This window comes from Stenella coeruleoalba, assembly GCF_951394435.1.
Source record: "Stenella coeruleoalba genome assembly, chromosome: 11".
Lineage (NCBI taxonomy): Eukaryota > Metazoa > Chordata > Mammalia > Artiodactyla > Delphinidae > Stenella > Stenella coeruleoalba.
In genome coordinates, this window is record NC_137157.1 from 4,980,831 (window position 1) to 5,002,196 (window position 21,366).

The following is a 21,366-nucleotide window of genomic DNA, read 5'->3' on the forward strand; positions in this document are numbered from 1 at the left end:
CCCCCGAACCGGGTCTGCTCCCTGCTCGGCCACCTCCCCTGCAAGCTCCTTAGCCCCCTGAGCCTTGGACTCCTCTGCAGAATGTCCCTCCTAGGGTGAGCGGCACCCGCCCTTCAATTTCCATAGCAGTTCCACCGGGAGGGAGCTGCTCTCATCAACCCAGTTTACAGGTGAGCCAGGGGCGCCCCTGGAAAAAGCGATGGGTCCAAGGTCACGCGGCCTGGCCAGGGATTCAAACCAGCTGGCTTCGGCGTCTGGACGTTTGCTCAGTGACCTCCTACACTAATGAGGATGTGCATGTCTGCCTGGGACCCAGCGCGGAGCAGGCCCCGAGAAAGCAGCAGCCACTACTTCCTTCCTTTCAGCGATGTCACGAGAAGAGGCAACACTGACGCAGGGGGGCCACCACCACCCAGGTGCCTCCTGTTCGGAAAAGGACCCCACCTGCCCCGTCCAGCTCTGCACCATCAACTTGAAGACAGGAGAAGCAATCTGCCCGCTGGGCTGAGTCCTGGGGTACCCAGACTGCTCACCCGTTGTCGTTGCCCCCAAAAGACACGCTGGAGTCCTAACCCCGGGTGCCTGTGAACTCATTTGGGTGTAGGTCTTTGCAGCTGTGCTCAAGCTGAGATAAGATCATACCGGAGTCGGGTGGGCCCTGCAGCCAGTGACTGTTGTCCTTATGAGAAGGCCACCTGAAGACACAGAGATCCAGGCACAGAGGGAAGACAGCGACGTGGTGGCAGCTACCAGCAGAGGCTGGAAGAGACGAGGAGCGACCCTTGACCTGCTGACACCTTGATGTCAGACTTCCAGCCTCCAGAACTGTGAGAAAATCAACTTCTGTTTTAAGTCACCCAGTTTGTGGCGACTGGTGAAAGCAGTCCTGAGACACCAGTATACTGCCTTTCCCCACACAGGGCCTGCACTCCCCCAGACTCCGGCTTTGACCTCCACGTCCAGAAAACTCCCACATCCAAACGTGGAAAGGCCAGGCCCCAAAGCTCAGCACACCGGAGGCACCCTCATCCCCCTACTCCCGATTTCTTTAACAGGAGCACACAAACTCCGGGAGACGGGCGGTGACAGGTTACTTCTGGCGAAGGCATCGTGGTGTGGCCCCCGAACGAGAGCAGAGCCGGGTCCACATCTGCCTTTCCTGACCTGGATAAATGCAGCTGCCCCGCAAGGCGGCCCTGCCACCATCCCCACTGTGCAGATAGGTGGACTGAGGGCACACAGGGCAGAGCTGGGCGGACTGGGCTTGATGTCCAGCTTTATATCCTCCCTAGGCACTTTCCTGGCCAGCAGCCTTTTCTTAGAAGAATCCTTGGAAAGAAAAGTACCGCTCAGGACATCAGAACTCACACTGATGATGAAAAGCCCCAGGAGAAGGAGCCTGAGCTCGTGGACCAGGTTGGTGGCCGTGGGAGCTTTGGAAGTGCCGCTTCACGTATTCTTCCAAACGGCCCCGTGAGGCAGGAATGACTAGCTCCGGTGGGGGGTGGGTGGCTGTGTTCTTGACCTTGTAAACAAAGCCCAAAGAGCCCAGAGGGGAGGTGATGCGGGGTCAGCTGGGCTCTGCTCAGGCTTCGCTCCCAGGGGAGGGGCGTCCCCCCAGGACGGCGCTCCAGTCGCCATCCTCCCGCTTCTCCAAGGACGAAGTTCACAGTCCACGAAGGGATGCATTTAATGCAGGAGAAACGGTTGCGGAGATTTGCTGTAAGGTTTGGGGGCGGGGGGAGCGTCTCCTCCTAGGGGTGAGAGGTACCCCTTACTGAGGGCTCACCCCATGGTCCCCACGGTAACCCTGCCAGCTGGGTTGCCTCTTCCTCCACTGCAGATGGACGTTGAGGCCACAGATCCTGTGTCACCTACCAGGTCACAGGCTGAGAGAGGCAGGGCCAGCATAGATGCAGGGGTCCCTGTTCCAGTCCCCGGCTTCTTCCATGGTGGGCCGTGGACTGAACCCAGGCCTGTTCCTGGAGGAGACTGGGGCCTTCCCCGCCCGAAGCCTGGGCAGGTAGCACCCCCTTGCTGTCCCCCAGCCCCTGCAGGGCCAGCTAGCGTAGGCCCCGTCCCTGTCCCTGGAGCCTGCCCGCCTCTGGGCCTCGAAGGCTCCAGACTTCACCACCTCCCCTGCCCCAGACACGGCCTCCTGGCCTCACAGCCTACGGGGCTCTACCCTGCTGCTGGCACACTCACTCTGCCACCCAGGTGTGACCTGTCCGTCTGCCCAGCGGCTTCAGCTGGGGCCCCTCGCCTGCAGGATGAACTCCATGGTTCCGGCAAGGTGTCCAAGACCTCCGCAGCCTGGGTGCGGTACTCATCCTCCCATCTCTGCTGCGTCTCCCACGAAGCCCCCCCAGGCCCCGTCCTGCCACCCCCAGCCCCCGAGGAGACAAGGCAACCACTGTCCTACAGCCCTTCTGCCTGCTTCCCACCTCCGGGCCTTTACCCAGCCTCTGCCCTCTGCCTGGGTGCCCTTCCTCCCTTCCCTCCAACTAGTTTCTTTTTCAGGGATTGTATTAGTAGTAAAAGGCAGTAAAGAATTGTGATTCGGGGCATGGGCTCTGGAGCCAGATGGCCTGGGCTGGAACGTGCCTTCACTAGTGGACAGCTGACCACCTGGGGCTGAGTACTTCTGTTGAATTGTGCCTCAGTTTCCTCATCTGTAAGATGAGAGTCAGAATAACACCTTCCTCCCTGGGAGATCTCAAGGCTGTAAATGTATTCAGAGACGTCCAGCGCTTAGGATGGGCCTGGCACACAGTAGGTCCTCAGCAGCCTTAGCCATTACCACCAGCTGGCCTCCCGCTCTCCACTCCCAGTCCTCTGGCTTCCCCTGGGCACTGGGTCCCCACCCCAGTGATGCAGACCTTTCTCCCCTCGACCCAGCTCAGCCAACAACCCCCAGACCGTCCTCCCTCTGTCTTGCGTTAGGATCTCGGGACAGGCCTACCTTCTCCATCAGATGCTCTCGGAGGCCGAGGCTTCTGCAAGCTGAGGTGAGAGGCAAACGCCCAGCGGACACGGACAAAAACTTTCTTCTTGACCTAACTGTAACCAGTCTCCTTGGAGCCTCTGCTGGACGAGGCCTGACCTTGGGCTTCCCTCTCTGTCCTTGTAGGATCCACTGTGAGAATCCTAAGTCAGTTTAGTGAAAATCCTCCACCCGCCACTGTCAGACCCCCCTCGTTGCCCCCCCACCCCCCCCGCAGTCTCACCACCCTGGCTCGCCTTGAGCAAGGATTTGGCTAAGTGGGTCAGCAAGAATCCTCCTTCCCCAGATGTTTCCTCTTCCTACTTTCCCATCCACTGACCCCCGCCCCGCTCCTTGGCTATAAATCCCCACTTCTCCTTGTTGGAGTGACAGTCAAGTCCAATCCCCCGCCCCGACTGCAAGACTCCATCTGTGATTCAGAAATGCAAAGAGCTCTGAAAACTCAGATTTTTCAGGGCTCATTCGGCCACAAAACCTGACCTGACCAGAAGTGAGGTTACTTAGAGTCTCTGTCTACCCTACTTAGTGGAGATCCTGTGCAATACTTTCCCCAGGATGCCTCCCTGATCCCTTCTACAGGGCAGCAACAGACTGTATTATCATTCAAAAACAGTAGGAATTCCAAAGTCACATCTGGCCCTGGGGGTGTCAGTCGGATAAAGGATGGAAGATTTGCACAGACCCCAAGATGTGTCACAGATGTGTCACAGAGCTGGCAGGTATGCAGCTGAGCTGGATTCCACCGGACTCCAAAGGTGGCCTGCAACTTACTAGGAGAATTAGACAGGTATCTACAGGCTCTGAAAGTGCTTGGTAAGAAGTAGTAATACCTGGAGAGTATGATCATTGTTTTGCATTAACCACTGAAAGGTCAATTTAGAGAACGACACAACCTGAAAGCTCTTTCCTACATAGCGCCTAGAAATGCTGGATAAAAAAATTACACACATCTCAATGCATAACTGAGCTAGTAAGGAAATGAGGATGATCACCGGGGCCAGAATAATATTAGGATTATCATTAAGATAATCTTATCAGTATACTTATGTCATAGTTAATATTAATTTTACTGAAGGCCAGTATAATGCTTGCAATATGCAATAATTCAATAAGGAGCGATGTTCTCAATTGTCTTAATGTATCAAGCCCTTGTGAAAATTAATAAACAGAAACTTCATTTCAAATGGATTTGGGAGGCCAGAAGGGGGAGCTCTCACACCCCATCACTCCTGGTCAACCACAGACCCAACAGGAAGAGACATACCTTTGCATCTCCAACAGGAAAAAGGTTACTACTTTACTTGCCAGCAGGAGGAAGGAAGAATTTCTCCTCGCCTGGCAACAGCCCAGCCAATGAGAGACTGGTACAACTCAGCCAATGAAAAGCCATTACACTTCAAACTCCCAGTTTGCTCCAATGGACTCTTTGTTTATAACAGCCCCTCCCAGCTCCCCTTCTCTCTTATAAAAGAATGGTACCCTGGACTCGCCTGTGGTTCACCATAGGTTGTGCATCCTGAATTGCAATTCTTTGCCGTTCCCGAATAAACCCATTTTTGCTGGTAAAATAACAGGTGTTTTACTGTTTTCCGTCAACGCCCTCTAGCGCTTGCAGCAACCCCAACTACTGCTATTCCCATTTCACAGATGAAGAAACTGAGCACATCTCATGCTGGTGGAGCTGGGATTCAAGCCCAGGCAGTTCAGCTCCAGAGTCTGTATTCTTAACTATTACACTCTACTAGCTGTACTCTAATTAGCATAATATTTAAGTCACAGGAAAATACTGTGAACTAAAAACCCAGACGTTAAATGAAGGTGCCTTGTAGGGTAGGGAGAGGGATATCGAGACAGAGAGGTTAAACCCAGCAGTCGGGAGATAAGACACCAGCAAGCAGGACGATGGGAGATGCAACTGAGCTCTTCACAGAAAGCCAGGGGTCTCGAGGGGCTGCACCCCTAATAAATGGGTAGCCGGGAGAAAGATCTCCCCATTGACAGAGATGACACGAAAACTTGTCTCTGACCACCTGAACTCGAGGTAGGAAAAAGCATGGGCTCCTGAAAATCGGTAGCCAAGAGCCTACCTTCACAGGCTGCTGGGTTAGGGTGGAGAGAGCCTAAACTGATTAACATAGACGTGGCCCCGGGCTGTGACAGCCCTAGACTGCCAAGCAGAGCGACCACAGAGATGCTCTGGAGGGGTAAGCGCACAAGCCAGGCCTCCTGGGGTTTCCACAGATAAAGCCTGGCTGGAAATAAACTCATGATCTCAAATTATGCGACACACGGAGAAACAGCCGCTATGCGGGAAAGGAGAGCAAACGCTACAAATGTCAGGATGACATTCCTAAAACTTCAGCCACGAAACTATTGGAAAGAGACTGTAAAGTGAACTTGCTTAACATAATCAAAGAGAAAAGAAAGCATGAATATAACAAGATGCTATAAAAGCCAGGTACCAGCTTACTGGGCACCCACCCAGGTGTAAAAGGGGATGGGGGGCTTCCCTGGTGGCGCAGTGGTTGAGAGTCCGCCTGCCGATGCAGGGGACACGGGTTCGTGCCCCGGTCTGGGAAGATCCTACATGCCGCGGAGCGGCTAGGCCCGTGAGCCATGGCCGCTGAGCCTGCGCGTCCGGAGCCTGTGCTCCGCAACGGGAGAGGCCGCAACAGCGAGAGGCCCGTGTACCGCAAAAAGAAAAAAAAAAGAAAAAAAAAAGGGGATGGGACCCAGGACAAGGGAGCATCGTACGCAGTCTCAGCGTTGATTTCCCTGTCCTTCCCTGGTGTTCTGCAGTCAGTGCAAAAGTCCTCACTGACTCAAGTGCCTGGCGTGTCCAGGAGGCTGTTAGGCACCAGGTCTACTCCTGTTTGGGCCACAGTGAAAACATCTGGCTCTGTACAGAGTAGACAGCCTCAAGATCAATTGGAGATTTCTGCTGCTCCATGTCTAACAGAAGCCCACCTGGGAGAAAAAATTCTCATGAGCTTGGTTCAGAAGATATGCACTTACCCCTGTCACCCCAGATCAGAGCCTGTCAAGCCAGGGTCCTGGAGGCCCGGGAGTTTTTCAGGATCTGTGAAACCCTGAAATTGTCTGCATAACTCCTGAATGTGAGTGTGCGTTTTGTTGGGGAGAGGAGTGTGGCTTTCATGCGCTTCTCTAAAAGGGCTGGGACCCCACCTTACGGCAAAGCCAAGGAATGAGCATGGCCCATCTGTAGGGAACGTCTGTGGTACCCAAAGATTTTGAGTAGAGGAGGGAAAACATTATTTTTAGAGTTAATACAGATGCCTTAATTATAGACTGAGGTGAAATCCTCACGGATTTTGAAGATAACACATGAAGCTTCAGTCATCTCAAGGTTATGGGCCTCACTGGGTCCCCCTTGCAGACCACCTGAGGATGCCCCTCTCCATCTTCCCTGCAGTTAGGAAAGCCTGAGGGTCCTGCTCCAGATACTAGGTCCTTGGATCAAGCCAGGGTGTTGTTCACCACATCACACAGGGAGCCCTTTAGGAGGGCACCTAGGAGGATCATCTCTTGGATTTCATTCCCAGAAAAGGCTGTTTTCATCTTAAGGGCATTATGAATCTAGTGAGTGATCCACTTTCCCTCTTTGCTTTTGTTGCCAGGAAGCTCAGAGTAAAAAAAATCAGTCCGTATCTCACACATGTACTAGATCTCCTAGCATGTTTTGTTTTTGTATTTTAAAATCCAGGAACATCTTGATAATGATTATAGCAATAACACAACCATAGTTATTACGTTATAAGCATTTTCTAATAGCCAAGCACAGGCCTGAAGGGTGTACCATACGATCATACAGTCCCAATACCCTCTCACACGGGTATCGCCATTCCCGCTTCTGCAGACAGGGCTAATGAAGCTGCAGGAGGCGCGGTGATGTTCCCGCGGCACCTGGAGGGTGAGATCAGAGCAGTGGAGCCTCAGACAGGGCATTTCCCCTGGCAGCCTGCATAGCTTGGTAGCAGCAGCAATCAGGCTCCGCTGTCTCGGGAGGGGCTGGGGGCAGGGGTGGACTGGGGGTGGGGGGAGTAGGAGACTGGGAGGATTCCACTCCTAGAGATGTCTGGAGGGAAGGGACCCAGGACCCTGGAGTCCCGGACCCTCCAGCCCTCCTCACACACCTGAGTCTGCAGTTCCTACACTTTCTTGGCCGTGAATGTGGTTTAAGTTTGGTAACTGACACAAGCAGCTAAGAAAGAGCATTTAACAAAACCCACCTGGCCCTCCGTTCCTACAAGAAAGGCGGGTCAATGCAATAAACGCAGGGGGGAAGGAAGAGACGCTGCTTCCCAGGCCCTCTGCACCCCACTCGCTCCCACAGGAGGCCAGGTCCAAAGGCCCCCAGAGTTCATGTAGCTCAGTTGTCCATTTTACAGACAGAAAGACGGAGGCCGGGAGCAGGGGTGGGACATTCAGGGTCACACACAGAGCAGGACTGTCCTAATGTGTGGTGAAAAGAGCAAATACTGAGGTCCTACTGGGTGCTGGGCCCCCCACTCCCTCCCTCCTGGGGCAGCCAGGTCAGAATTTCCACCCACATTTTTCTCAGGAGGAAACTGAGGTTCTGAGGGAACTGACCTACCCTGTTGCACGGCAGTGCTGAGATCGAGCCCAGGTCCAACCTGGAGGGCCCGCGCTACACGCTGTCACTCCGGGGGACCCCCTCTGCCCCCATCAAGTCATTAGTGATTGTGAGCACCTGCTGCAGGCCGGAACCTGTCCCCAGGGGAGGCCACGTTTCCCCTTCCCTGGAGTCGCAGGAGGCCAGGAACAGAGGAGGCAATGGGTGGAGGGTTATGGGAACCCCTAGGACACCAACTGCCCTGGGGAGCTCTGAAGTGCTTCCAGAGGCAGTGACATTTCAAACGAGCCTGGAAGGATGGCCTCGCCCAGCAGGGCCGGGGCGGGCTGCAGACCTGGTGGCAGGAATTGGACGGACCGCAGCATCGATGAGGACATGGGCTGAGCCATCAATAGAGGACAGGCCCTGCACTCAGCGGTCCCCGGGAGAGACTCTGGGCTCTGGAGGGGACGGTCAGGGCAAAGGCAGGAGGTGGCCCTCTGGCCTCTCCTTCTCTCCTCAGCACTCCTCACCCCCCCCTGCAGCTTCAGGCCCCAGACCTGCCCGGGGCATCTGGGTGGGGGGCGTCTGGGGATGGGCCATGGCTGGTGCTCAGATGGGCCAGGTCTCTCTCCAGGCCGAAGGGGAGGGCATCACAGAGGGAGGGCAGAGCACACACAGAGCAGAGGCAGAAGATGCAACCCGGGGAGGCGGGAGCCAGAGCTCCAGGGGCTGTGAAGGGTGTGAGGCCACCAGGCAGGGGCCCCAAAGGCTGGGAGGACAGTGGGTGCCACGATGCCGCCTCGGGGTGCATGAGGGGGTTTGGGGGGAAAGGTTTCAGGAAGACCCCGTGATGAGTCCGAGTTGCCGCCCAGAGATTTTACAGTGTGACCACCCGGTTCACGCCCAGAGATTGGACAGTAGATAAGGGAGGGCCTGAGCTTAGGATTCCGCCCCGGGTTCCCACTTTGCTTTTCCAGGGGCTCTGCTTTCCCCGGGGCACTTAGAGTTGAGGCTGAGAAGAGCCAGTGCCTCCGCCCCAGATGCCTTCTAAGTCACGGAGGCTGCCGCCCTGCTCTCCACGTGTCCTTCTTGCTGGTGACCTGGGATGGGGGCTGCCCTTCCCCCTTCCCCCCCTCATTATGCTCCCCCAGCCCCATTTCTGGGATCTGTAAGTAGTGACTCTTGTGACTTTGCTTTCTTTGTGTGAGTGTATCGAAACTGTGCCTCCAGGGGTCCTGGGGCGCGGCTGGATGGGCTCAGGGAAGGGACTCCCCGCGGGCCCATAAGTCGCCCAAGTGACAGAGCCTGGGCAGATCAATGGCCTGACAGGGCCAGGGCCAGGAGCTGGCACGGGGACACAGCGTCCTGGCACCTGTTCTCCCTGGAGCCCCCCTCTGGGGTGCTGGGCGTGGGAGGGCGGCCCTGCCCAGCCCCCGGCCTGACCCCCAAGCGGCTCAGGTCTCAGCAGTTTCTGTTTTTGAGCCATGGAGGCCTGGGCTCTTTCTCTGTGGTTGCTGGTGTGGGTGGCAGATGCCGGGGGGGGGACCGAGGTGAGAAGTCTGCCTGGGAGCTGAGGCCGCCAGCTCCACTGTAAAGCTGCGTGGTACCTGCTGCACTGGCCGGGCCCATGGGACTTCCCCAGACTCGGGGGCAGGTGACAGGAGCGGGGTCTCCTGGGCTTTGCCGCAGGGATGAGACAGAGGGTAAGCAGTCAGTCACAAGCTCCCAGCCCCTTACAGGGAGGCCGTCAGCTCATGGGTTGTCTGAAGGGAGACGAAAGGGAGCCAATAGCCTTCCTGAAGCCTCCCAAACAAATGAAAGCAGAAGTCAGCTTCTTGGTGGAAGGTGCAGTCCTTGGAGGCCAGGCCCAGTTCACGTCCACATGCTTGCCCTTGTCCCACTGTCTGGGATAACCTTTCCCTAAGCCTGGGCTGCTTGGCCAACTCCTATTCATCCTGCAAAACCCTGCTCAGGGTGATGTCACCCACCTAAGCCTTCTCCACAAGCCCCACCCGACCACACATACCCGTGCATTTGGAGGACAGTACTGCCCAGGCCACCTGCTGCAGTGGCACTTTCCCCCAGGAAGCTCAGAGAGTGAGATCCCTCACTATTAAGGACATGCTCCTGTCTCTTTCCTTAGCTGGTTCCTATGGTCCTAACCTGGCTAGCAGCTTAGTACTCCCCTCCGCACCAGGCCTGTCTGCACAACATTCCTGGGTGGCGTGGGCCTCGGCAGCCCCCTTCCCTGAGGACACGGGGACTCAGAGGGCCACACAATTTGCCAAAGGCCATGTGCACTTTCTCTCCAGGAAGTATTTCATGCAAATCTAATATGTACCAGGCCCTGAGCGAAGCGCTGGATTTGAACCTGACCTTGGCCAAATCTTCTACCCTGTGGCAGCCTCAGTGTCTGTCTGGCCCCATAACTGCTCTGGGAGCAAGCTAGAATGTGGGGGAAGGGAGGGGGCTGTCCTCATTTTTCCAGCGGGGGACAGAGGCCCACACTGGGCACACGTCCAGGTCCCTGGGGGGCCACTGCACACCGCCTTCTCTGCCCACCTTGCCCAGCCAGCTGAAAGCCACAGAAAGCAGGGGCCCCTCACCCTCTGCTGGTGAAGCAAAGGGAAGAGAATGGTGGGCCCTGGCTGGGGCCTGGGCGGGCCTCTCCCTCCCCGCTCCTCCCCTCTCGCCCACCTACTGCCTACAGCACCCATCAGAGCCCTTTGTATTAGCATACGTGCAGGGAGGAAACCCATCTGAGCTCAGCGACATCCCCCCTACACCTTGCCCAGCACCAAGGCCTGCAGCCCACAGACCAAGGTGAGGGCCGGTGACCTTGACCATCAGCACGGAGGCCTTTTCCCTTCGCTGGCTGGTTCTTCTCTGCAGCTTCAGGTAAAGCAGAGGACACCTTACCTGCACGGGGGCTGCCCCCTCTGTGGGCAGCTGTGTTCCCCACCTGCCTGAGTCCTCAGCTGGCCCGGCCCAGAGCATTCTGAACCGGCTCCCTCGCCACCGGCCTGCTTTGTTTCTGCCACCCCCGGGGCCCGCGGCCCACACTCCCCCGGGTCCGGTCCTGGGACTGTCCACGTTGACCTCCTTTTGGCTGCTTGAAGTTCCTTCCGGTTGGTCTTGAGAAATCAAACTCATTTCCCATTTCTGTGGGTTCTCCTCAGAGCCCTGTCCCCAAGGCGCCTCCTGCGCTTGTGTCTCGTCCCCCTAACCTGCCACCCCGGGCGATGCTCTAACCATAGATGACAGAAATCATGAACTCAGCAAATATTCAAGGGGTGGACCTGACAGTTATAGGAAGGGTGCTCATTTGGTCTAAGATGTCAGGTTCTAATCCCCACTCTACGGATGACAAAACAGAGGCCCCAAGGCTCAGCGACAAGCAAGGGCTGCAGGAGAGGCCAGATGGTCCCGGTTGGGCTCTGGGGACAAACACACCTGGATCTGAAGTGCAGCTTGGTCACTCACTGTACTTGGCCTCGGTTTCGCCATTCTGTAAAGTGGGGACACAGCAGTGCCAGTCCCATAGGGTCCCTATAGGGGTAAGGGTCGCCTGGGCTCCTTAGTGCACAGTGCCTCCCCCCACCCCCCAAAGGCTGGTGGGTGGACCCTCAGGGGATGCAGCCATTGTGATTCTAACAGAAGCACCCCCTCCCCCCATCCCTCAGGATCTGGTCCAGACCCTCTCCTTGCAGGGTCTCTCACCATCCTCACCTCACCGTCATCCAGGTCTCCAGCCAAAGACCACTCCCCAGTCCCAGCACACCGGCCTCCCTAGCAACCCACCCCCTGCGCACCCCCCGCCCTCCCCCACTCCCCAGCAAGGTCCCAACTTCACAAGCCTGCAGGCTGGGCCAGGGGCCTCCTCCGGGCTTCCCACCAGGACAGCTCCATCACACCATGGGTCCATCAGACCATGTAGGGCCAGTCTGTTGGAGAGGGGCTACCTCTCTATCAGACGGAGCGTTCCAGCAGCACGGGCTCTGTTGCCTCGTAGGGTTCAACGCAAGGCTCTCAACACCCATGCAAAGTCACTGAATGAACTTGAGAAAATTGGAAAAACACAAAAAAGTTGGAAGAGGAAACAAACCACCAGAGAAAGTTCTTGCTACCACCTTGGTGCATTTCCCTCCAGCCTTTTTTCTGTGCCGGTTGTGAGTGTTTGTCGGACACCCCCGTGAGCACCCCGTGAACGCAAGCCTGCCGCCTGTCCGCTTCTCTTCCACAAATAAATGCTGGGTTTGCAGAATGGGAGTGAGGCCTGACAGAGGGGCTGAGTCGCTTGGGGTCATGCAGTTCCAAAAGGAGGGGCCCAGCCCTCCCGAACCCCAGGACTCAGCACCCCGTGCCCCACAAGAGTCTCAGCCCCAGAAGCCCTTATTTCCCGCTGTCTAGCTGAACGTCTATCGTCTGTGAAGACCAAGAAAACAGGGGTCCCTCACAGAAACACAGGGAGTTCACACGTGGAGCATACCTCACAGGTTTGCGGCTGCCCCTTACCACACGTTCCTAAAACCCCAGCCCCGCCCTCATGTCCGACATTCTCTCTCGTTCCTCAGACATCCTTGGGGCTCCACTCTGTGCCAACCCCGAGCTGAGCCCTGGGACCCAGAGATGAAGAGAGCAGAATTCCGCCCTTGGAGCCCCAGGCTGGAGGGGAGGAGACCGGGGAGCTGATCCAGTGCTGGATCAAAGATATGAGCAAAGATTCCAGGGTAAAGGGCACGGGAGGGGCGCCTACCCACCCTGCCTGGGGTGGACGCAGGGCAGCCAGGAGGGCTTCCTGGAAGAGGAGGGTATCTTCCAGCGGGGGCTTGAAGAACCAACAAAAGCCCCCAGTGAAGAAGGGAAGAAAAGAATTCCAGATAGAGGAATGGCAGGAGGAGGGTCCAGAGGAGGGAAAGGCGGACAGCAAGCAGGAATATGAGATGACCTGCAGGCAGTGAGCGGGGAGATGACCCGGGCCACCCACAGGGCTCCCTCTCACAGCTGTGGGCAGCGAGTACGGCTCCAGAGGCCAGTTCCCTTCAGAACCAAGCTTGGCAAAAACTTCCACCTTCAACCATCAGACCTGCAAGGCCCCTGGGGCAGTGGTTCCAGGTTATTTCCTGGGAGAGCCAACCTCAAGGCCTGCCGGGATCTCTCTGGAAACCAGACCTGTCCCAAAGGCCAATCGATGTCCGTCAGGCCAACGTGAAGGTGTGACGGAGAACAAGGACACAGGTGTGATCCTCACTTGAGAAAGCGGATTCTACCCCCCCATTCACAGACCAGAGACCAACCCCCTAGAGGTCACAGAGCACGGACGCAAGCAGTAAGTGGGCCCGGGCGCAGAGGCCAGCCCTCTCCGGCTCCGAGGGCGCCCCCAGCCACGGCCTAAGTGTCCCCCATTGGTCCCCAGGGCCTGGAACGCTGGCCCTGGCCAGCGCACCCAGAATGTATTTTATGAATGAGCGAACGAAAGAATCCGAAAGCCCTGTCCTTCCACCCACACCTCCGGCAGCAGGAAGGCGCCGTCTGCTACTGTGTTTTGTTGTTGCTGTCACTCTGAAAATCAAACGCACAAACCTGAATTCACAACTGTGTCACTTTGGGGCGGGCAGGACCCCCAGCCCCTGACCCCGGACTAGAACAGAGTCCAGCACCTCGGCGGAGGGGTCAGACAGCTGAGGACCAAATCTCCGCTCGGCCACTAACAGCGTGAGACTGGACCCGTCGTGCCCCTGCTCTGAGCCTCGGTGTCTCCGTCACTAAACGGAGGTGCTGAGGACCTACCCTGCTGGGTGGGTGCAGTGAGGACTAAGGAGCTGGGACCCCGCGGGGGCGGGTGCGGGGGAGATCCCGTCCCTCTGGCCTCCTCTGCCTATGACCTTGGCCGCCGAATGAGCTCTGAAACCCTCAGCACTGACCAAGCTGGATGTCCTGGCCCTGTGTGCAGCCGAATGGCTTACATATTATGAGGCATCCACGTGGCCAAAGGGCAGAGGGGCTGAGGAGGGCTCGGGCTCGCGCGTGACTCAGCGGAACTCGTCAAGGCTGCAGGTCTGGGGTGGGAGGTGCCCCCAGCTGCACGCTGTGCAGGGAAGCCCGGCTGCCGGCATCTCTGATAAATATTTTATCACTGCTCACAGAGCAGGCAGGCCCCAGGAAGGTGCCTGCAGCCTCTGATCCCACAGAGCACCCCTTCCTGCCTGGACAGAAGGAAGTGGCTGGGTGGGGTGCCGGTGGGGTCAGGAGCCCAGACAGCTAGCTCATTCCTGCCCTGCTGTCACTTCAGGTCAGCTCAGCCCAGCAGACGCCCCTGAGCCTCAGCCACCATCTGCCTTGCACTGTGCGGGTGCTGGGCTCCACTCTGCCCTGGACAGCTCCCAGGCTCCTCTGCACTGCCCCCAGAACACCAGCACTCTGCACCTTGGCCTGGTCAGACACCCCTTCCTGTTGGCCCAGAGCACTGCCACCTCCTCCAGGAAGTATTCCTGGCTTTTTTCTTCCCACTGTGTGACCTTGGGCAGGCCCATCACACTCTCTGAGCCTGTTTCTAAAATGGGGCTGGTGGTCCCCACTCATGGTGGACCAGATGAGACTGTATAAACAAAGGGTCTCCCAGCTCCTTGCCCACATGGACTCATTCTTTTTGGAGGGACCTGAACATTTGGAATCAAATCAATAAATATCATAGGGCACGTCTAGGGGTGGGACACAGGAATAGTATAGAGCCTGGCTCCTGCTTGCAGGGCTCCACAATTTAACTGTGGAGATAGGACCTAAGTAATAATAATAATAGTAATAATAATAATAACAGCAACAGTAATAACAGCTACCACATTTCAAGCCCCCACTACGGCCAGATAATTGACATCACATCCCCTTGTCTACTCCTCCCAGCAGCCCTGTGATATGAGGTTCCCACCCTCATTTCACAGCACGGCAGGAACCTGAGACTCAGAGAGGGGCAGGACCCTGCCTGAGGTCACACAGCTTGGGGGGGCTGACCAGCTGTCCTGCTGGACCTCTGGGGCGTGCCCTCGGGGTCAACACCTGCTTTTCACATCCTTGTCCACGTGGGGGCTCCACTGAGAGGGGGATGGTCCAAGTCGAATGATGAAGATGCACAGGATACAGTGCAGCCAGTGAAAAATCGTCACTGCTCTTTAGGAGCTAGTGGACTATTGAGGGAACAGGGGAAATGCTAGCAGTATTACAGCAAGTGAAAAGGAAGAGGATACGGAACTGCGTGTGGTGTGATGACATCCTGTGAAAAGAGTTCTACATCAAGATGTACTGACTCAAAAAAGACTGGAAATGATACACAAGATGGTAATGTTCAGAGGCTGAGGTTACGAGTAAAATCGGAGCCTATTTTCCAGACTTTGTACAACGTGGCTATGTTGGTTTTATAATTTGAAATTTTCCTTAGAAATAGGATTGGGGGGCTTCCCTGGTGGCGCAGTGGTTAAGAATCCGCCTGCCAACGCGGGGGACACGGTTCGATCCCTGGTCCGGGAAGATCCCACATGCCGCGGAGCAACTAAGGCCATGCGGCCCAGCTAGAGCCTGCTGTGCACTCTAGAGCCCGTGAGACACAACTACTGAAGCCTGTGCACCTAGAGCCCGTGCTCCGCAACAAGAGAAGCCACCGCAAGGAGAAGCCCGCACACCGCAACGAAGAGTCGCCCCCGCTCGCTGCAACTAGAGAAAGCCTGCGTGCAGCAAGGAAGATACAACGCAGCCAAAAATAAAAATAAATAAAATAAATAACTTTAAAAAAAGAAGTAGGATTGGTCCACCACAAGGATTTATTGAGCACCTAGTGTCTGCCCTCCCTTGCTGAGAGTTTTCTCCTCTCTCAGCCTCAGATCTAGTCAGTGGGAGGAATGAGATGGACACCATTGTAAGTAACAAAGAACTTGGGGCCACCCTCCCCATCTCTCCATGACTGGGCCTGTCAGCAGCTCAAACCCAGCACAGCCAAAGCCAGGCTCAGGATGTTCTCCCACGTTAAGTCAACTGTACCAGGGATCACCACCACCACCACCTACTCAAGTCCTAGACTAACAATCACAGGGGCTCACGAGGTAGTGAGCTCCCTGTCATGGGAATAACCAAGCAAGGAGCGTCATGTCTCTCCACCAAGACGTGGCCTCAATGGCTGTCTTTCAGTCCATCTTAATGAGACCTAAAGTCTTACCAGCTGTGTGACACTGGACAAGATACTGACCTCTCTGTGCCTTGCCCTCCTCATCTGTACAATGGGATCATACAATGACCTCATAAGGCCTCAGAGGGTTAACTGAGAGCAAATAGGTAAGATGCCTTCCAGGTGCCTGTCCAGGACTATTATAATTTCACAGCTTTACCTACCCACTTGTGGGAGCTAAGTGGGACAGAAATAAAAATTCCTATTTCACAGACTTGAAAACTGAAGCACAGAGAGTCACCCCCCTCAGACTCAAAGGGATGTAAGTGACTCCAAGCTGATTGTTTTTGCTGGAGAAACTGCTTTGGCAACACAAAGAAGGCCTTTAGCCAGCCCAGCTGATGGCACAGAAAGCAAAACCTTAAGACCCTTCCAGAAAGTGAGCAGGACTTCTGCTGGGGTCAGAGGAGCCCACGGTGGCAGTTCCTGACAGTGAGGCATCTTGGTGACATTCCCTCACCTTAAGGCATGTAGCATTGTGGAAAGTGGGCGCGCACACCTCATGCCAGAGACCCTGGTGTTTGAGCCCCAACCCTGCTCCTTGCCGCCCTGTGTCTCTGGGCAGCCCTTGGCCTCTCCAGGCCTCAGTTTGCCCATCTGTTAACTGGGCATGGCCACGATCACCTTCTGGGCTGCTGGGAGGAGTAAGTGGGACGGTGCCTGGGGAAGACTTCACACAGGGCCTGGCACACAGTAGGTGCTCAGGAAATGGCTGTCCCCTGCTTCCTTCCAGAGGTAAATCCAGGCTTTGGAGTCAGAACCGAGGAGAGCAGTACTCCCCGCTGCAATGAACTACATAGATTTTCCTGAAAATCTTTTCAGAAAGGAGCTGGCCCTGGCCCCTCCCCACTTGCGCCTGGGTGTAGTACGTGGTAATGCGGTAGCAAATGTCACCTCTGTCCTCTCTGCTCTCCCTAGAGGGTACAGATGGGCGCCAGCATCACCTGAGGGCTTCCTTGTGCACCGAGGGGCCCTGTACATGGCTTCACCCAGTCATCACGTGACCCCACAAGTGAGTTTCCAACAACAACATTAACGCTAATACTGATAAGAACTCCAGGGCCGGTGCCAGGTCAGCCTGACCGCAAGCCACTGTCACTGCAAGACCACACGTCACTGCACGACCCCTCTACCACACCGACACAGGGCACCGTCCTTCTGGAAACCTCCCACGGAGCCACGTTGTCCTCACAAGCACCCTATGTGGTAGATGCTACGATAATCACCACGTCATAGATGAAGAAACCGAGGTGCACACAGACGTTTGGTGACTTGCCAACATCACATAGCTGGGGAGAGGTGGGGCTGAAATTCGAACCCAAATAGCCTGGCTCCAGAACCCAGGTCTTAATCACCTAAGTGTGTTTTCCAATCCACTCTGTACACATGAGAGCACTGAAGCTCAGCAGGTGGACCTGACTCTGGGCTCTCCAGCCTTTGCGGCCCCTCCCTGGCCCCTGCTGGCTCCCCTTCCAGGCCACCCAGAGTCCAGGGTCTGAGGTTAGAGCCAAGTCCTCTGTGCAGCGGCACCCGGGCTGCTCCCCCGAGACATCTGGATTCCTGAGTCACTAGAACTCTGCTCACACAGAGTTTCAAAGTCCCTGCGCCTCTAGGCGCTCCCCCACTGAGGTTCGATTCTGAGACATAAAAGAGGGATGTGGTTAGAAGAAAAAAGAAGGTTATACTGTCACCAGGAAGTCACCTCCTTGTCTCACTCTCCCATGTCTTCATCACAGCCCACGGTCCTAATTCATTCCTCCCGACCCTAACTCTGGTCGTCCTCAGCATCCGTACCCCCGAGGGCCACCCTGGGCTATGGGGTGAGTCCCGCAGCAGGACATCCTGACTCCGCTTTTGACCTGGAGGACCACTGACAGCACGTCTGACCCAACAGCTCCCCATCCAGGTTGCTTCTGTGGCCTCCCCCTTTCTGCGTGGGTCCCTCTGCCTCCCTGGGGACGCTTGCCATCCTCCAGGCCTGAAGAAGGCCTGGGGGAACGAGTGAGTGAGCGAATGAATGAATGAATGAATGACTTTTCCCGTTCCTCTCTGGGCGTCACAAGAGCTCTGCTCTCCTTACAGATGTCCCAGAAGATGATTTTGTTCACGTCCATGAATGTCCACAATTTGGGGAACCTGGTGAGGGCCCGGGGCTTTCGCCCTCCTTCTCCCATCCCAGCCTCTCCAGAATCTGCCGGAGTCGCCGGGGAACAAGGGTGTCGTCTCCCAGTGCCTGCCTTGAGCAAGAGAGCTGGCACTGGCGCACAGCCGGGTGCCATGAAATGCCGCCTGAGGCTGCGAGGCAATTCCACGTGCCCGTCCTCAGGCCTTTTAAGCCACCCATTAGAAACAAAACATCCGTCAGCTACCAAATGTTTCTGCACAGACCACTTTCCCTGCTGATGAGAAATTAAGTCCATGTGACTGTCCCCATCACCAGAGAGTTAAAACAGTCGAGACACACGGAGTGCCAGCCACTCTCAAAACGGGTACCCACCCCCACCGCCAGTTTGCGGTGAGCTTGTGATATGTCGGGAAAACGGGTACCCACCCCCACCGCCAGTTTGCGGTGAGCTTGTGATATGTCGGGCGTTGTGCCTCTTTGGATCCTGACTACCCACAAGGAGTTCGTAATTTTAAGGTTCCCAGTTTTCAGATAAGGAAACTGAGGCCCAGAGAAGCAGTGACTTGCCCAGGGCCACACAGCCAGCCAGTGGTGGATGCTGACCCAGGTGCTAACCCAGGTCAGCTTTTCTCTAGCCCTCACCCACCCCTTACCACCATTTAAACAAATGGCTCAGAATCCCAGACCGTTTGGCAGGAAAGACCCTAGGGAGGCCCTAATCTCCTCTGACTGACGGGGACGTGGGCTCAGAGAGGGGAAGTGGCTTGCCCAGGGACACAGCAAGGCCATGCACCCAGGATGGACTCCTCTTGGGTCCGCTCCACTGCCTGCCAGCCAGAGGGAGCTAATGTGACCTTGTCCGATCACCCAATGCCACCAGCCAGCGGCACTCACACTTGAATGTGCACCAGAAGGGGGGGGAGTGATAAAATGTAGATTCCTGGTGCCCCATCAGAGGTCAGGATAGGAGTCCAGGAATCGGCATTGTATCAAGCCCTGTCATTAAAGAGGACCGTCTGGTGGTCCCAGGCTCTTCTCCCAGAGCCCCCAGCTTACCCCTCCAGGGAGGGTCTTGGGTTGGGCCTGGTGCAGCAGGTCTGAGAGGCCACAGAGAGCTCGCCCTCCCCCTCCAGATGCAGTCCAGGGACCGGCCTTTGGGATCCCGGGGAACTCAGGCACAGCCACGCTCTAGCCAAGAGCATCGCTGATCACCTGGACACGCTGGGTTCTCACAGCAGCTGCACACAGCTCTCAGGGCTGCCCTGAGCCACGGACGGGAAAATGGAGCTCGCCCTCAGGAAGTGGCCTGGCCGAGCAGGGCTGAGACCACACCCTGCGACCTTCGGGCCAGGGACCCTCCCCCAGCCCAGCAAGTTCTCCCCTACCTTGGCTCCATCAGAGAAAACCTTAGAAAGCGTCAGGCGCTGCTCATGTGAACGGGCTCTCTGCATGATGAGGTTTTGCCAGAGGCCCACACCCCGGACCGGGCAGACCTGCCCCGTGTGCCACCGCTCAAGGGCTGGGAGGGGGCCCACCAGGTTGAGGGCACGAACCTCTACAGGCTCTGCCTCTGCCCTCAGCTGTGCCCGCTGCCCCAAACGCACCCGCACAGCTCTGCAGGGCCAGCTCCCCGCAGGAAGGTGGCGGGCGGCCCAGGCCAGAGGCCAGAGGGGTGGGGCCGCACGCCGAGCCAGGACAGGGCTCAGAAAGGAGGTGTCTCCCTTCTGACCATCTTTGTTCGCTCTGTTGGGGGGGGGCAGTGGAAAGACAGGGGGGAGCTGCGATGGGGAGGGGCAGTGTCGGGGGAGGGGAAGATCAGGAAACAAGGCAGCTGGACAAGCGGCCGGACGGACACGCAGAGACCCACCCACGGAGACAGAGAAAAACTCAGAGACAGAGAAGAGAAGGGGGGGCGGGGGGGCGGGGCGTGGGCGAGAGAGAGACTGCGAGAGAGGATGCGCTCCGGAGGTCCCAGGAGACGGGGGTGGGAGGGGCTGGACCCCCAACCAAGGGGAAGGCCCGACCCCCACCCAACCCATGTCCCCGCACTCGGCGGGGACACGCGCGCGCGCGCGCACACACGCCACTCCGCCGGCGCCGCCCGGGCCCCCGCCCTCCGAGGGGCGCGCGTGCCGCCCTCTGCCCACCCGGACCCCTCCTCCGACGGGGGCCTCCGGGACCCGTCCCCGCCACTCACCTTGGTCCCCGCACCACCTCCGCCGCCGCTGCCACCGCTCAGAGCCGGAGCCCGGGGCCGGGGGAGGGGGCCTCGGAGGCCCCGCCCCGCCCCGCCCCCCGGGCCCGCGTAGGGCGCCCGACGCGGCCGGAGCCACCGGACTCCTGGGCTGCTGGAGACGCGCGGCAGGTAGCCACCTGGGTCGCGGGTACGCCCACCCACCGGAGCCCGCCCGAGCTGGGAGCCGGGGGCCGGGGGCGCCCTCCCGGGATCCCCCCACCCGGGTGTACTGCGCAGGCTGTGGGCGGTGCCCGCCGGGGAAGGGGGTGTCCCCGGCCACCCTGGCGGCCCAGATCGGCTCTCCGGCCAGTGAGCATTCCTCCGCGGCCCTCTAACGCCCACGGAGCGCCCCTTCCCCAAGCCCCAGCCTGTGGGGGTCGCCGGTAGCCCGGAGGAAAAATCAGACACTCAGATTCAGTCCCTGCCCTGGGGCTTGGGGTCTTGAGGGAGGCCGAGGGGTCAGGGATGGGACAAACAAACGCTTCCAGCATCTGAATATCCCAGGGCCATGGTTGTCAAAGGGTGGCGCGACTGCTCCATGGGCAGCACCCTGGAACTTGGTAGGATGGAAATTTTCGGGCCTCCCCAGACCTACAGTAACTGGGGATGGGGCCTGGGAATCTAGGTTTTAACAAGCCCTCCTGGTGATTCCCAAGCTCCCGTGAAGTCTGAGAAGTTCTGCTCTGGTGGAAATAGCCCACACCCCATGCCCCACGCCCATAGTAGGATGTAAATTCCCTGAGGTGGGGGATTTGTCGCTTTTCTTCCCCCAGAGGGTCCCCAGTGGTTAAGACAGTGTTCGTCTGTTGAAAGAACACGTGGATGAATGGCCCCATCTTGAGCAGCGCTGGTCACTTTTCACTTGTGGCATCCCCTGCCCCCCAGATCCATCCGCTGCTGGCTCTGCGCCGACCCTGGTGGGCTGCATCCCCCACTGGTGCGTGGTTGGGTCTGGCCAGTGGGGGCAACAGCTGGAGATCAGAGGGAGAGAGGATGGGGCATTTCCTCCCACTGCCATGTGCTGTACACTGACACTGTCGGTGCCCCTGAAGCTGAATCCAGCCTCTGTCCCCCGACACCGAATTAAATCTCAGAGACAGAGTTTTGGGTGAAGTAGGAAAGAACAGCTTTATTGCTTTGCCAGGCAAAAGGAGCCAGGCGGGCTCCTGCCCTCAAAACTGTGTGTCCCACC

At 57.4% G+C, this 21,366-nt stretch overlaps 1 protein-coding gene across 1 annotated transcript in view; it reads right to left on the reverse strand.

Annotated features, from left to right (window-relative positions):
• Positions 1-20,653, reverse strand: part of PRR5 (proline rich 5) — a 51,662-nt gene extending 31,009 nt beyond the window's left edge. Inside the window, exon 1 of the mRNA XM_079936664.1 lies at positions 20,136-20,653. The gene's annotated coding sequence lies outside the window, so the exon portion shown is untranslated. The remainder of the gene's footprint in view (positions 1-20,135) is intronic.
• Between the last annotated feature and the right edge of the window lie 713 nt (positions 20,654-21,366).